The sequence below is a fragment of the Vombatus ursinus genome, unplaced genomic scaffold (genome assembly GCF_900497805.2).
Source record: "Vombatus ursinus unplaced genomic scaffold, bare-nosed wombat genome assembly UNPS02009835.1, whole genome shotgun sequence".
Lineage (NCBI taxonomy): Eukaryota > Metazoa > Chordata > Mammalia > Diprotodontia > Vombatidae > Vombatus > Vombatus ursinus.
Window position 1 is genome coordinate 14,512,322 of NW_020949613.1, and position 12,527 is coordinate 14,524,848.

The 12,527-nt window shown below is 38.1% G+C and overlaps 1 pseudogene; it reads right to left on the reverse strand.

Annotated features, from left to right (window-relative positions):
- Nucleotides 1–238: 238 nt before the first annotated feature.
- Nucleotides 239–1,368, reverse strand: LOC114036415 (annotated as a pseudogene).
- Nucleotides 1,369–12,527: the final 11,159 nt, after the last annotated feature.

Genomic DNA, 12,527 nt, shown 5'->3' on the forward strand with positions numbered 1-12,527 from the left:
TGATTAACCTGTGGCCATAGTTCCAAATAAGTATCCAGAATGGTTGGATCAGTTCACAACTTCACCAACACTGCATTTGTGTCCCAGTTCTCCCACATCCTTTTGAACACTTCTCATTTGTCTTTTTCTTTTGTTAGTTCATTTATTAATTCATTTAAAATAACAATAAATCCATTATATGTTAACATAAATAACATTTCATCCTTAGTTACTATTTAAAGAGCAAATACTTGCTCTACTATTTTTTCTCAGTCAAAAAATTTCTCACTGGCATTTCACAAATTTGATACTTCTTGAAGAAGCATGTCATATTCCAGTTGCAATTTGCATTTGAATTATCTCTTATAGTTACACAGCCCTCAAATGTCCAGCAATTTTGTTTGGCTCCCCTATATCCCAGAAGTTCAAATTTTTGTTGAATGCTGTGCCATCAACCCACTTCCACTGATCAAGAAGCACTTGGTTTGTCAACCTGATGTAGAACACTCTTTAACTGGTTTTTGCTTGGAAAAGAAAATTCCGCTTCTCTTATGTGTTTATAACTTCCAGATTGGCCCCCATTCCTTCATAATTCTTCAAATTTGCAGTTCAAGTCATGGTGTCATTAGAGAAGAAGTAACAGCTAGATACATTTTTTTTCTGGTTCAGTGGGCAACAAGTATTGATAATTCCAACACATTTGGTGATGAAACAGCAGCTGAGGAACAATATAGAAACTCCAGTGATAACCCAATAACATAGAGGAGAATAGCTCCCTATTCTCTGTGAACTGATACTGAGTGAAGTGAGCAGAACCAGGGACAACATTGTACAGAGTAATGCAACACTATGTGATGATCAACTGTGATAAACTTAGCTCTTCTCAGCAATTCAATAATCCAAAAAAAAAATCCAAAAGTCTCATGTTAGAAAATATTATCCATATTCAGAGAAAAAAACTATGGAGTCTGAATGCAGATTGAAGCATACCATTTTAATTTTTTTTGCTTTTGCTCTTTTTCATAGTTTTTCCCTTTTGTTCTGATTCTTCTTTCACAACATGACTAATGTGGAAATATGTTTAACATGATTGTACATGTATAATCTGTGCAATACTTCCCTGCCCTTTAGTGTTCAGTGTTGTGCTGAAGGTGATCCCTGTGACTCCAACTTCAGACACTGGCTGTTTTTTTTTTTTTAACCTCCTACTGCCTTGATGAGGTCACTTTCCTCTCACCCCACAGTTGTTGGAGAAGGAGAAGTGAGCAGGATGCACTGAACCTGGGTGATACTTTCAGGCTTTCTGGATGGGTTACAAGGTGCCCAGGGCTCCAGGGCCATTACCAGTGGGGCCTGTGCTATAGATCCTGCCCCACCCCCCTCATTCATTTCACCAGGTGGTGGAGGGTGAACTCAAAGGTGGGGAAGAAAAGGTGAAACTCTCCTCCTAGTCTGATCTGGGATGAGGGGTGGTAACAGAAAAACCCAGGGCTATTTGCAGTCCCCTCACTGATATATCCTCTTGACTCAAAGGAAGAGAGTGAGGGAAAAGAGTTACCAAGGTTGTAAGGAGGTGTTTCAAAACTCCTTAATGATCAATCACAAATGAAAAGGAAATCAAAGCAATTATTAGGAAATATTTTTTCATTATACACTAATAAATCTGACAATCTGAATAAAATAAAGAATTATTTACCAAAAAAAATTGCCCAAATTAATGGAAGAGGAAAGTGAATACCTAAATAAACCCAACTGAGAAAAAGAAATAGAATAAGTAATCAATGAACTCCCTAAGGAAAAAAAATCCCCAGGGTCAGATGGGTTCACAAATGAATTCTATCAAATATTTAAAGAACAATTAATTCCCATACTATATACATTACTTGCAAAAATGGGTGAAGAAGGAATCCTACCAAATTATTTTTATGCCACAAAAATTGTATTGATACCTAAACCAGGAAGAGCCAAAACAGAGAAAGGACCATCGAACTCTGCATACCCTTTGATCCAGCAATAACTACTAGGTCTGCATCCCAAAGACATCATAAAAAAAGAGAAAAAAAAAAGACCTACACACACACTCACACACACACATAAATGTGTGTGTGAGTGTGTGTGTGTGTGTGTGTGTGTGTGTGTGTGTACAGCAGCTCTTTTTCTGATGGCAAAAAATATTGAGAATTGAGGGGTTGCCTTTCAATTGGGGAATGGCTGGACAAGTTGTTATATATGAATGTAATGGAATACTATCGTGCAATAAGAAATGATGAGTGGGCAGATTTCAGAAAAACATGTAAAGAATTATACGAACTGATGCAAAGTGAAATGAACAGAACAATGAACATTGTACACAGTAATAGCAACATTTTGTGATGATCAACTATGGATAATTAAACTCTTCTCAGCAACAAAATGATCCAAGAGAATTAGAAAGGATTCATGATGGAAAATGCTATCCATATCCAAAAAAAGAACTGATGTACTCTGAATGCAGATTAAAGCAAATTATGTTTTACCTTCTTGAGTGTGTGTTTGTCTGTGTGTGTGTGTGTGTTTTCCTTTTTGATGTTTCAAAGGTGGTGTGATTCAGGGTGAAGTATGGTTACTATTCCCTTTCAACCTGAGGCTATCCTATTCCTCATGTCTGTTACTCCGTTTGGACAGCAAGCTCTTTACCCAGGACATGTGACTCAGAATTGAGTATACGCAGCATAATTGCACAAAGCACCATGTTCTGTGCCAATGCTAGCACAGACGTATCAAATAATCTTTTGACCAGTTGCTGTATCCCTGTACCATTTCTGGTTTGAGTCCTTCCACAGTTTTTTCTGCTTCTCTCACCAACTCCAGGGTCCAGAGTTAGTGTCACTGGCACATGGGATCTAGGCCATATCAGTTCCACAAAATTCTTCAACCAATCCCTGAAGTTTTCTTTGAATAACAAAATGTCTTGCTCTTATTTTTTATTGGCTCTTCCACTATATAAATTTATTTTAGGTTTTATTTTAATGTTTTTGGAGGGTAATTTTTGGATAGCCTGACTGTCCCCTCTACACTTCATTCCACCCCCTGAAGTTCAATTATTGTAAATATATTTCAAATGCAGACTAAAATCTAGAAAATGCAAACATATTAATTTGAGGAATTCAGCATAGTGAATTAATAGGAAATATTTGCTTTAACAGTTACAATAAAATATATATTGGTTTTGAATTTCAGGAGAGTAAGTTTAAGTTTTAGCATAAAAAAAAAAAAAACTTCCTTACAGTTAAGATGGTACTTGGTTTCCATGGAAATATTTGAAACAGGTGAGAATAACACTACCTTTTAAAATTATGTGGTTAGTTCTAGTATATAACACTGAATAAATATTAGTAGTGGGCAGTAGTAATAGTAGTAGTAGGAAGAGGAGGAGCAGGAAGAATAGGAGTAGGAGTAGTAGAAGTAGGGGTAGGAGTAGGAGTAGTAGTTTTTTGAGAGAAGTAACCTTTTGGAACTTAGAACCCTATATGCAATAGACCATTTTGATTATCATTTAATAAAGCAGAAAAAAAATTATGTACTATTAAGAAGAGAAAATGTCTTGTTCACTAATTTTTCAATCATGTCCAAAGCTTTGAGATGTCATTTGGAGTTTTCTTGGAACAAATACTGGAATGATTTGTAATTTCCTCCTCCAGTTCATTTTATAGATGAGGAAACTGAGGCAAACGAGTGTTAAATGACTTTCCCAAGGTGACATAGCTAGTAGGTGTCTGAGGCTGGATTTGAACTCATGAGGATGAGTTTGCCTGTTTTCAGGCTCAGCTTTCTATCCACTCTGCCACCTAGCAGACAGAAAAGAAAAAATAGAAACATTGAAAAACCTTTGGGCAGAGCCAAGATGGCGGAGCGAAAGCAGTGACTGTCTTAAGCTCTCTCCCAAAGCCCTCCAAATACCTAAAAAAATGGCTCTAAACGAATTCTAAAACAGCAGAACCCACAAAAAGACAGAGTGAAACAAATTTCCAGCCAAAGACAGCCTGGATGGTTGATTGGAAAGATATATCATGCTGGACAGGGAGAGGAGCCCAGTGCGACGTGGGTACACAGGCCACAGCGACCCTGGAGCGGGCCTCAGAGGACTGAATCATGGGCAGCTGTGGCAGTTTCCAGACTTCCCAACCCCTGAATGCCAAAGACAACTTAGAAGATCAGTGGGAAAAGTCTGTGACTGTGGTGAGAGAAGGAGCTGCGTCTCAGCCACCCAAGCACAGCCTGGAGCCTCAGCTGTTTCCTGAGCTTCTGGCCTACAGACTGAGGGGGAATCAAGTTGCTGATCAGAGAGGGATTGCAGGGATCTCTTTTCCAGTGGCGAGGCAGGAATCTCTTGCTTTACAAGTGTTTGGATCTGGGTCGCAGTTCTGAGGGGTGGTCCCAGGGTGAGGAGGAATGCTGGTGTGGTGAAGCTTGTTGGGGCAGTGAAGAGAAAACACCTCGCCCCTTACCTTGTCATACTACCTTGGAATAATTGAGAATTTACAGGTCCCTAGAAGTACCTCTGAAAACAGCTGTACAAACCCCCCGAAGCTTGGGACACTACACTCTTCACATTGGAAGCAGACTTTTACCTTAACAAAGAGTTTAAAACTCAAGTAATTGTTCAGGATCATGAGTAAGCAGCACAAAAAGAGTCAGAACATATTATCTTACTTTGGTGACAAAGAAGATCAAAACATACAACCAGAAGAAGACAACAAAGCAAAAACTCCTATATCCAAACCCTCCAAGAAAAATATGAATCAGTCCTAGGTCTTGGAAGAGCTCAGAAGGGATTTTGACAAGGAAGTAAGAGAAGTAGAGGAAAAACTGAGAGTTTTGCAAGAAAATCATGAAAAACAAGTCAACAGCTTGCTAAAGGAGATCCAAAAAAATACTGAAGAAATTAACACCTTAAAAAATAGCCTAACCCAAATGGCAAAAGAAGTCCAAAAAGCCAACGAGGAGAAGAGTGCCTTAACAAGCAAAATTGGACAAATGGAAACAGAAGTCCAAAAGATTACTGAAGAAAATACTTCCTTAAAAATTAGAATAGAGCAATTGGAAGCTAGTGACTTTATGAGAAATCAAGACACTGTAAAACAAATCCAAAAGAATGAAAAATTAGAAAACAATGTGAAATATCTCATTGGAAAAACAACTGACCTGGAAAATAGATCCAGGAGAGAGAATTTAAAAATTATTGGACTATCTGAAAGCCATGATCAAAAAAAGAGCCTAGACATCATGTTTAAAGAAATTATCAAGGAAAACTGCCCTGATATTTTAGAACCAGAAGGCAAAATAGAAATTGAAAGAATCCACCAATCTCCTCCTGAAAGAGATCTCCAAAGGAAAACTGCTAGGAATATTGTAGCCAAATTCCAGAGTTTCCAGGTCAAGGAGAAAATATTACAAGCATCCAGAAAGAAACAATTCAAGTATTGTGGAAACACAAACATGATAACACAAGATTTAGCAGCTTCTACATTAAAGGACTGCTGGGCATGGAATATAATATTCCGGAGAGCAAAGGAGATAGGATTACAACCCAGAATCATCTATCCAGCAAAACTGAGTATAACCTTTCAGGGGAAAAAATGGATATTCAGTGAAATAGAGGATTTTCAAGCATTCTTGATGAAAAGACCAGAGTTGAATAGAAAATTTGATTTTCAAATACAAGACTCGAGTGGAACATGAAGAGGTAAACAGGAAAGAGAAAATCATAAGAGACTTATTAAGGTTGAACTGTTTACATTCCTGCATGGAAAGATGATATTTGTAACTTATGAGACCTTTGTCAGTATTTGGGTTGTTTGAGGGAAAAATTTATATGTATGTACCTGTAGATAGATAGGTAGATAGATAGATAGATAAATAGGGCACAGGGTGAGTTGAAGATGAAGGGGTCATATCTGGAGAATAAAATTAAGGGGTGAGAGAGGAATATACTAGGAGAAGGAGAAATGGAGAGATAGAATGAGGTAAATTATCCCACAAAAAAAAAAAAAACCAGTAAAGGCTCTTGCCGTGGAGGGAATGAATGAATCTTATTCTCATAGTATTTGACTTAAAAAGGGAATAACATACACACGCGATTGGGTGTGGAAATCTGTCTTACCCTACAGGAAAATAGGAGGGAAGGGGACAAGAGAGTAGAGGAATGATAGAGAGGAAGGCAAATTGGGAAAGGGAGTAATCAGAAGCAAATACTTCTGAGCAGGGACAGGGTCAAAAGAAAGAATAAAATAAATAAATGGGTGGGTGGGATAGGATTAAGGGAAATAGAGCTAGTTTTTCACAGCATGTCTACTATGGAAGTGTTTTGCATAACTGCACATATATAACCTATATTTAGTTGCTTGCCTTATCAATGAATGTGGGTGGGGAAGGAGGAAGGGAGAAAACTTGGAACCCAAAGTTTTAAAAACACGTGTTTAAAAAAAATGTTTTCACATGCAGCTAGGAAATAAGAAATACAGGAAATGGGGTACAGAAATCATCCTGACCTACAGGAAAATTGAAGGGGAATGGATAAGAGAAGGGTGGTAGAGATAGAAGGGAAGGCAGACTAGGGGAGGGGTATTTAGAATGCATGCCATCTTGGGGTGGGGGGAGGGGTGAGATAGGGTGAAAATTTGGAACTCAAAATCTTGTGGAAGTAAATGTTGAAAAAAATAAATAAAAATTATCAAAAAATATAAACATTAAATAATGATGGAAGATAGACTAAAATAAATATTTTTAGGTAGAGACATATAAATTTGGAAAACAGGAAAAAAAATCTAGTGGAGATTTAACAACTCCTGGTGTGTAACATTCAGATAAAATGGAATGTACATTTTGAGAGGAAAGAGACAAAGAATCAAATGGTATTATTGCACATTTTTCGGAATCCATTCAAGGCCAAGAGATCTGAAATGATAGTGGCACATCCACCCAGAAGTTGGCAAAGGTAACTTCACAGGATAATAGTTCTGGCACTTGAGATAACTAATGCCTGAAAATATGGCATCTTCCTTATAGGTAGCTTTTTATTAATTTATTCTTTTTAAGTTTTCAACATTCACTTCCACAAGATATTGAGTTCCAAATTTTCTCCCAATCTCATCCTTCCCCCCACCCTAAGATGGCATGCGTTCTGAATACCCCTTCCCCTAATCTGTCATCTCTTCTATCTGCCCTGCTTCTATTAGCCCCTTCCTCTCTATTTTTGCTGTAAGGCAGGATAGAATTCTATTCCCCATTGCCTGTATATCTTATTTACCAGTGGCATGTGAAAATAATTTTTAACATTTGTTTTTTAAAGTTTTGGGATTCAAAATTTCTACCTTCCTCCCCCCCCGACCCACCCTAATTGAGAAGGCAAGCAACTCCATACAAGTTATACTTGTGCACTCATGCAAAAGACTTCCATAGGAGTCATGTTTTAAAAACTATATTTCCATTCATCCTATTCCACACCACCTCCATTTACTCTATTTTCTCTTTTGACCCTGTCCCTCCTTAGAATTGTTTGCTACTGATTACCTGCTCCTCCAATCTGCCCTCCCCTCTATTATCCCCTGCTCTCCATCCCCTTCCCCCCTATTTTCCCATAAGCTAAGATAGATTTCCATACCCAGTTGAGTGTGTATGTTATTCCCTTCTTTAGATAAATCTGATGAGAATAAGATTCACCCATTCCCTCTCACCTTACCCTGTTACCCTTCCACTGTAAAAGGTTTTTCTTGTCTGTTTTATGTGAGATAATTTACCCCATTCTACCATTCCCTTTCTCCTTTTCTCAGTATAATCCTCTCTCACCTCTTAATTTTATTCTCCAGATATCATCCCTTCATCTTAAACGCACACAGTGCCCTCTATCTATCTATCTATCTAAATGTAGATACATATAATTTTTTCCTTCCAACTACCCTAATACTGACAAAGATCTCATGAATTACAAATATCATCTTTCCGTGTAGGAATGTGAACAGTTCAACTTTAATAAGTCCCTTATGATTTCTCTTTCCTGGTTACCTCTTCAGGTTTCTCTTTAGTCTTGTATTTGCAAGTCAAATTTTCTATTCAGTTCTGGTCTGTTCATCAAGAATGTTTGAGAGTCCTCTATTTCACTGAATGTCCAATTTTTTTTCCCCTGAAGGATTATACTCAGTTTTTCTGGATAAATGATTCTTGGTTGTAATTTTATTTCCTTTGAACTCCAGAATATTATATTCCAAGACCTGTGGTCCCTTAATGTAGAAGCTGCTAAATCTAGTGTTATTCTGATTATGTTTCCACAACACTTGAATTTTTTTTTTTTCTGATGGCTTGCAATATTTTCTCCTTCACCTGGGAACTCTGGAATTTGGCTACAATATTCTAGGAGTTTTCCTTTGGGGATTTCTTTCAGGAGGAGATTGAAGGATTCTTTCTGTTTCTATTTTGTCCTCTGGTTCTAAAATATCAAGGCAGTTTTCCTTGATAATTTATTGAAAGACAATGTCAAGACTTTTTTTTTGATCATGGCTTTCAGATAGTCCAATAATTTTTAAATTCTCTCTCGTATCTATTTTCCAAGTCAGTTGTTTTTGCAATGAGATATTTCACATTGTCTCCACTTTTTTCATTCTTTGATTTTGTTTTACAATGTCTTGATTTCTCATAAACTCAATAGCTTCCATGTGCTCCATTCTAATTTTTAAGGAAGTATTGCCTTCAGTGAACTTTTGGACTTCCTTTTCTGCTTGGCCAATTCTGCTTTTTAGAACAATCTTCTCCCCACTGGCTTTTTGGACCTCTTTTGCCATTTTAGTTAGGCTATTTCTAAGGTGTTATTTTCTTCAGTATTTTGGGGGGTTTCCTTTAGCAAGCTGTTGACCATTTTTTTCATGATTTTCTTGCATCATTCTCATTTCTCTTCCAGTTTTTCTTCAACTTCTCTAACTTGCTTCTCAAAATCCTTTTTGAGCTTTCCATGACCTAGAACCTATTCATATTATTCTTGGAGGCTTTGGATGCAGAAGCTTTGACTTTGTTGTGTTCTTCTGGTTGTATGTTTTGATCTACTCTGTCTCCAAGGAAAGATTCTATGGTTTGACTTTTTTGTGCAGTTTGCTTATTTTACTAGCCAATTACTTTAGTTTTCAACTCTTTGTTTAGGTAGGAGTTCTACCTCCAGTGTGGAGAATGTACTGTCCCAAACTTCAGGGATTTTGTCCAGCTGTTTTCAGAGATACTTCTAGGGACCTGTAAATTTTCAGTTCTTCTAACATGGTACGATCAAGGGCAAGGTGTTTACTTCTTTCCTGGCATGTGCTCTGCTCTATGAGTGACCACAAATGCTCTTTTCTGTCTTGGAACAGTGAGGAGGATTCCCTCTCCACTATAAACTCCACCATGCCATCACTCCTCCTCATACCAGGACTACCACCCACAACTGTAACCTAGATCCAAGCATGAGAAAATCAAAAGTATATTGACTCAGCACCAGCAAAGAGATATTTACAATCCCCCTCTTATCAACCACTCAATTCCCCCTATGGCTGTGGGTCAAGAGCTCAAGAAGCAGTAGCCACCCTGGGGCTGCACTGGGACTGGTGCTGGGAAAGAGCTTCTCTCTCAACACAGGCACAGACTTTTCCTACTGACCTTCTAAGTTGTCTTTGGCATTTGTGGGTTGAGAAGTCTAGGAAATGCCACAGCTGCCAGTGATTCAGTCCTCTGAGACCTACTTCAGATTTGTGGAGGCCTGGTCTTTGCCTGCACACCCAGGCTGAAGTGAATTCTTCTCCCAGTCTGGCACATTAGTTCTTTCCAAGCAAACATCCAGGTTGGCTGGAAATTTGTTTCACTCTGTCTTTTTGTGGGTTTTGCTGTTCTGGAATTTATTTAGAGCCATTTTACAGGTATTTGGAGGGGTTTGGGAGAAAGCTCAAGCAAGTCACTCCCAGGCAGCCATCTTCATCTGTAGGGTACCAGTCCAGCATAATTTAGAATTATCTGTGATACTGAAAATAGTATAAACCAAAACTTAACACATCTAACTTTGAGGAAATGGCTAGATCTTTGGAAACTAAGTGCTAAAATGTCTCAATGAAAAAGTCTATGGAATATACATTCTTGAACAAGGAATTCAGTGATGAATAAATTTATTAAAAAAAAAGAAAGTTGCTTCTTATTAAAAAAAAATAAAGGCTTCTGGGAGCCAAGATTTGGAGTAAGGAGTAAGTCACTCTTACCTTCCCTTATTAATCTCTGAAAGCCCATAATACATTGGCCCAGGAAAAACCCTGGAACAGCCAAACCACAATAAAGATGGGGTGCAGCAGTCCAGTAGCCCAAGAAGCTTGAGGGATTAACAGTAAAGGTCACTCTTGCCCTGCAATAAGGGGAGTGGTAAAGAATGGGAGGTGTCCTAGCAAGCTAGCGAAAAGCCCCACCTCAGCATACCAGAAGGAGATACTGAAACCCAGGTGGTAGAGCAGGTAAACACCAACACCTGGACCCCAAAGTGCCTCAGTGAGGACTGGGGAACTGGGGAAAGCTAGTGTGGAAAACTACCAGGTGACTCCATATTCTACATTAACCATGTCTCCCAGTGGCTCAGCAAAACTAAGGTGCCCCAGGTGGATAAACAACCTGCAACATCCATCTGAAAGGAGCTGAAGAAAGGAAAAGGAAAGGAAAAGCAGGCAACCTCCAGGACCCAAGGTACTCAATCCTACCCCTAGAGTTCCAGTGTTGCTGATTCCAGCCCAACATGAGGTATGCTGCCAGCATCCTACAGCCCCCAACTGCCAACATCAAAGGCCCCAGCACACAAAGCCAGTGACTATGCCCTAGGCTCCCAACACAAGAAGCTTGGGTCAGTGGCCCCTGCTCCCCAGCAGGAGGGCTCAATCTCTTTAAAGACCAGAAAATAAGCAAACATCAAGCAAAAAGAAACATATGATAGATTCTTATAGGAACAGTGAAGATCAAGACAGAAATTCTGAAGTTGACAACATTGTCAACAACCACATTTAGAACCTCAAAAGGGAATATAAACTGGTCTGAAGCCCCAAAATTCTTCTTAGAAGAGCTCAAGAAGGATTTTTTTTAGGCAATTTGAGTTAGTAAGTGTCAAATGTTTGGTCTGAGGCTGGATTTGAACTCAGATCCTCCTGACCTCAGGGCCTGCACTCTTTTCACTGCTTCAAATAGCAGCCCCATCAAGAAGGATTTTAAAAGCCAAATGAGGGAAGTAGAAGAAAAAATGGGAAAAGAAATGAGAGGTATGCAACACAGAGTCAATAGCTTGTAAAATGAAGGACAAAAATGAATTGTAGAAAACAAGTCTTTAAAAAATAAAATTGGCCAACTGGAAAAAAAAAACAGTACACTTAAGAAAGGAAATACCTACAAAATATGATTGCTCAAATGGAAAAAAAAGGACACTAAAAAAAAAGTCCCTGAAAAATGCAATTGGCCAAATGGGAAAGGAGTTACAAAATCTAATAGAAGAAAATGGAAGCTAATTACTCTATGAAAGAGCAAGAATCAGTCAAAGAGAAACAAAAGAATGAAAAAATAGATGAAACCTAAAATACCCCATTGGTAAAACAACTGATCTGGAAAATACATCCAGGATAGACAGTTTAAAAATCACTGGTATACCTGAAAATCATGATGAAAAAAAGAGCCTGGAGAGTATGTTTCAGGAAATCACCAAGGAAAACTGCCCTGAGGTCCTAGAAACAGAGGGTAGTATAGCCATAGAAAGAATCCACCAATCACCTCTTGAAAGAGACCCCAAATTGAAAATGCCAAGGAATATTCCAAAATTACCAGGTCAAAGAGAAAATACTGCAAGCACCTGGAATGAAATAGTTTAAATATCATGGAACCACAGTTAGTATTTCACAAGACCTTGCAGCTTCTACATTAAAAGACCGTAGGGCAAGGGATATGATATTCTGTAAAGCAATTAGTGTTCCAATTTTCCCACATCTTCTCCAACATTTATCATTTTCCTGTTTTGTCACATTGGCCAATCTGATAGATGTGATGTGGTACCTCAGAGTTCCTTTGAAATACATTTCTCTAATCAATAGTGATTTACAGCATTTTTTCATATGACTATAGATGGCTTTAATCTCTTTATCTGAGACATGCCTGTTCATATCCTTTGACCATTTATCAATTGGAGAATGGCTTGTTTTCCTATAAATTTGACTTAATTCTCTATGTATTTTAGAAATGAGGTCCTTATCAGAGAGACTGATTATAAAATGCTTTCCCAATTTTCCACTTTTCTTCTAATCTTAGTTGCATTGGCTTTGCTTGTGCAAAAACTTTTCAATTTAATGTAATCAAAATTATCCATTTTGTTTTTCGTAATGTTCTCTATCTCCTGTTTGGTCATGAATTCTTCTGTTCTCCATAGATCTGATAGGTAAACTATTCCTTGCTCTCCCAGTTTGCTTATACCATCATCCTTTCTATCTAAATCATGAAACCATTTCAACTTTATTTTGCTATATGGTGTGAGATTTTGGTCT